General features: G+C 40.6%; 1 pseudogene; it reads left to right on the top strand.

Moving 5' to 3' along the window:
• Positions 1–694: 694 nt before the first annotated feature.
• LOC102829862 lies at positions 695–2,749 on the top strand (annotated as a pseudogene).
• Positions 2,750–5,338: the final 2,589 nt, after the last annotated feature.

Consider the following 5,338-nt stretch of genomic DNA (forward strand, 5'->3'; position numbering starts at 1 on the left):
CACCGGTATTTCAAATACCAGCAGGGTCAGCCTTGATTGATAGACATCAGTGGAACTTTCAGACTAAAACTAGAAAGAAAGATCTGGTGATCTAATTCCAAAAATTCACTAGTGAAAACCCATTGGATCACAACAAAACAATGACTGGTATAGTGTTGGAAGATAAACCTGTTAGGTTGGAAGGGGCCTAAAATACACAGTGGCAACAGCAGTGGACTCTAATATACCAACATTCTTTACAATGGTGCAAGACAGGGCAATGTTCCATTCCATTGCACATGGGTTTCCATGAACTGGAGCCCTCAGTGGTAACTATCTTGTCTATCTTAGTGAGAGCTTGAGACACACATTATATGCAGTTTTATTTTGTCTGCAGGACAAAGCTTATCTGTATTTGTGGATGTAGTTCAGAAGGTTAAGTGAGTCCCCCAAGGGGGCACTGGGAGGTGGAGAGATCAAGATTCCAGGTCTGGGCTTCTAAGTTTAGATGTATTGACTACACCTGCTACCCAGCCCAGCCCCTAACTGTCTTATCTTAGTAGGAATCTAGAGAAGACAAGGAACACTAACCAAAGGATTTGCATATGTTTTCCTTTTTAGAAAATAGAGGATAGCGTCTAATTCTTATTCTCCAGAGGCTGGGAGGGAAGTAGTCTGTGACACTGTGGGGGAGATTTCCTATTGTCATTGCATCATGGAAAATCAGTTGGCCAAATCAACTGAAGAACAAATTTTTCAGTACCAGGACACTCTTCCATCATTGCTAGTTCCTTCACTTGAAGAATCATTAAAAAAAATATCTTAAATCAGTAAAGTCATTTGAAGTGAAGAAGAATACAGGGAAACTGAAGAAATCACTAAAAAATTTCAGAATGGGATTAGAGAAAAACTGCAACAGAAATTACTCAAAAGGGCCAAAGGAAAAAGAAATTGGCTGGAAGAGTGGTGGCTGAATGTTACTTACCTGGATGTTTGTATACCATCCCAACTGAATGTCAACTTTGGGAGTCCTGCATCCATAACGAACATTACTGGCCCCCACAGGAAGGCACTCATTTAGAACGAGGAAGTATAAATCTTTGAGATAAGTTGAACTACTGGCAACTATTAAGTTAAGAAAAACTTCCTGTCCATAAAGTTGGAAATACTCCTCTAGATATGAATCAATTCAGAATGCTGTTTTCTACCTGCAAAGTCCCAGGAATTACTAGAGATTTCAATTATGAATTATTTTAGTACTGAGAGTGAAGGGTGTTCCCCAAGTCACCTTAGCTGTGTTGAGGCCGAGTTTTTGTCTTTGATGTGATGCATGAAGGATGTTTGATCACCCCACCATAGCTGCTCAGGCACTTGACGTACATTCACAAGAAGTGCCACAGTGAACCTGATGGGCCTGGGATAGCAGCATTGACTAGCGAGGAGCGCACGTGATGGGCTAAGGCATGAGAATATCTGGTAAGCCTTGTTCCAGAGAATTTGACTATGTTGATATCTTAGGCATTAGTGAGCTAAAATGGACTGGTATTGGCCATTTTGAATTAGAATATATAGTCCGGAGGAAACAATCGTTGGAGAAGGATGTCATGCTGGGTAAGGTGGAGGGTCAGAGAAAAAGAGGAAGACCCCTAACGAGATGGATTGGCCAGATGGCATCATTGATGGACTCAAGTGTGGCAGCGGTAGTGAGGTTGACCCAGGATCTGACATTGTTTTGCTCTGTTGTGTGTGGGGTCGCTATGAGTCGGTTCCGACTCGATGGCACCTGACAACAACAACAGGAAAAATCCAGAGTAGTATACTGGTGTATTCCACAAATGATGGCAGTCCACATGTAACACTAGAAGATTATTCTCAGATAACTGCAATGGTCCTAACTGGAGATCCAACAGTTCTTTGGGGTGACAAATCCTATCATTTGATTTCCTTTTCTAATGGATGATTTGTCTGTCATGCTGATCATGCCCCATATGATGCCATGGTTCTGGTCAACATCAATCATTAGGTTGATGAGAAGATTGTTGAAAATGAAGGACAATGGAAGGGTTCAGAAACCATGGGATATACCACTTCCAGAGGAGCTGTTTTCACTGTACATGAGAAAGAATTAGATGACATCAAACAAGCTAAAGCCCAATTTTTCAAACAGGCATCTGATCTGGAAATTGTGGTTTATTCCTTTATCTCTTTTGGTAAAAAGCTCACCAAGAAGAACATGCTTCACCCTGACACATTTGTCCAGCTGACCCTTCAGCTGGCCTATTACAGACTTCATGGATGTCCTGGTTGTTGTTATGAAACAGCAATGATGAGATTTTTTTTTTTTTTTATCATGGTCGTACAGAGACTATGCTATCATATATGGTAAAAGCAGTCAGATGGTGTCAGTCTATGCAAGATCCTCATACCCACCTTCTTGAGCGGTGGTAGAAGATGCTACTTGCTTTTGCAGAGCATAATAAAATGATGAAAAATTGTTCAACTGGAAAAGGATTTGACCGTCATCTTTTGGATCTCTTACTCATAGCCAAAGAGGAAGCTTTCGCTCCCTGTTCCAGAGCTCTACACAGACCCACTTTTCTCCAAAAGTGGAGGAGGTGGAAATTTTGTTCATCTCATCAGAGATGATCAGTTTTTTGTATCCTGTACAGCCTGGAAATCATGTGCAAAGGCTGGTGCAGAAAAGCTAGCTCAGCTGGTTTTTCATGCCTTCCACGATATGATGAAGCTGATGAACATGGTTCAGCTTTAGACTAATCATTTGTTACCCCACCCCAATCCATTGTTGCCTAGTCAGTTCCAACTCCTAGAGACCCTATAGGACAGTAGAGCTGCCCCATAGGGTTTCCAAGGCTGTAATCATTATAGAGGCAGATTGCCACATCCTTCTCCCATGGAGTGGCTGGTGTGTGTTTCTGTTAACAGCCAAGCACTTAATCACGACACCACAGGGCTCCTCAGTCATTTATTAAGCACTTACCAAGATATGTAAGTGTTTACCAAATGAACTGGGTGCTGAGATAGATGGGTGACATGAGAGGGGAAGGAGTGGTTCTGGATAAAATACTAGTTAAATGTAGAAATTAGAAGAATCATGTTCTCTAAATATGTTCTGCCGTAAAAGGTAGACAATATTTTTAAATCTCCCTCTGATGTAGTAGCAGTGCAAATTATGATACAAGGAATGTAGAACTATGAAATGTGTAATATATGCCTCACCAATGCAAAACTATAAAATTTAACAATGTGAGTCTTACTCTATTTGAAGATGTCTTTGTTGGTACCCATACATGTTTTAAATCCTCTCTCTCAACAGCATTGTAGAATACACCTCTCAAGCACTTTAACATTTTCTAGTTGCCAAAGGATATGAAACGCTAGTTTTCCTGAAATCAATACCTTCCACATTGACCATACTGTAAGGGATGTAAGCTTACTATGTTTCATGGGCAAGACCACAATGGTGAAATCATTTAAAAACTATTTATTGTTAGACAGAAAAACTTGGTTGTAATAGGGAAGTTTATACCCCTAACACATAAAGCAATCCTAAAAAAATTTGTAATAGCATATCTATGTTGTAATTAGTCTTGTGAATATAAAATACATATTAAAATTATTTGGGCCACTGATTTTTAAGGATCTAAATATTGGGTCTTAATCTCAGGACTTTCCAAAAATTTCCCCCTGCTCTCTGTTTAGTTTTGTAGTTTCAGAAGATAAAACTACTAAAATCATGAAACTAGTTTTATGTCTGAAAAAAAGAATAATAGAGGGTAGGTTTGAAGAATCACAATGTGCTGGAAAATAGAGCAAGCTCTCAAAAGGCCATTTCTGATAATTCTGGGAGGTGATTTAAGTCTTGTGTGGTGTGCTTCCAGCATCTGCGAGACACCCTCGAAGTTGATGAAGAAGAGAGTGTTATTAGAATCTGAAGTCAGTCATTGGTCGCTGCTGGGCAAACAAAGTCTGGAAGATGAGGAAAACGCCTTTCTCTTTTGGAGACAGCAACACTGACCTTGGTTGCCTCTGGCCCCTGGAGGATGCTATCTGCTTTGAAGAGGGAACATCACATAAGCTAGGTTATGCATCTTTAAGTGGTTTCTGGCAAGCATGGGTCCACATTGAAGACTGCTGGGAGATGTGAGGAAGATCCTGGGAATCCACCCTCCCAGAGAGAAGTGGGGGCATGGACACTGCTATCAAAGTGCATGTGCATGCACATGTGTACACACATGTGTGCCAATGGTGCACACAATACCAGCCCACACTGTACATACATGTACACATACATGTTTATATGCACACATACACATATATGTATGCATACAGGTATGTACTCACATGCAGCCACATGGTTGTGCATAAATACACGTGTGAATGTGTGTATGTGCCAACTGTGTACACAATACCTGTGCTCAATCGTGTGTGCACATATACCTGCATGCTTGTATGCATGCATGCATGCACTTACATGTATGTATACAGACAAGTACATAGCCAGTCGCATGGTTGAGCATGTGTACATGTGTGTGACAATTGTGTATACAATACCTGAGCACAATTATGTGCACATATACACAATTTTTCTATGCATTTGTGTACATACATACATGTGCACACATATGCACACACAACGTACATGTGTGTCAATTGTATATAAATACCGGCATATAACTATGTGTGCATGTGTGTGTGTGTGTGTATACACGCACATTTGTACACATGTGTGCACATGCATATGTGTACATGCACACAGGTGCATGGCTGTACATACATACACATGTGTGCCAATTGTGTGTGCAATACCTACACACAATTGTGTGTGCATATATGCATGCATGTTTTATGCGTGTGTGTATGTGTATATATATATATATATATATATATATATATACACACACACACACACGCACACACACAACTGCATGGTTGTGCGTATGTACACATGTGCGTGTGTGCCAATAGTGTACACAATACCTATACACAACTGTGTGTGCATGTATGCACACATCTTTATGCATGTGTGCACATATTTGTATGCACACAGATATGTAAATACAGCTGCATCGTTATGCATATGTACATGGTGTGTGTTTGTGTGTGCACATACACATTGGGTGTGCACACAGGCACGTGCATGTTTGTGCATCTGTGTGTGTGCCTGCATAGATGTGCTCATACCCACATCTCAAGCATGACTGAAATCTAACTGGCAAGCAGGTCAAGAGGGTTTTCTTAGAAAAATCTGCTTCCAAGGACTTTTCCAAAAGTGGCCCAGCACAGGGAATTTTTGAGCATCAGATTTTGGGTCAAAACTTAAAGCTTGGCATGGCTTTCA

The sequence above is a fragment of the Chrysochloris asiatica genome, unplaced genomic scaffold, assembly GCF_000296735.1.
Source record: "Chrysochloris asiatica unplaced genomic scaffold, ChrAsi1.0 scaffold00001, whole genome shotgun sequence".
Lineage (NCBI taxonomy): Eukaryota > Metazoa > Chordata > Mammalia > Afrosoricida > Chrysochloridae > Chrysochloris > Chrysochloris asiatica.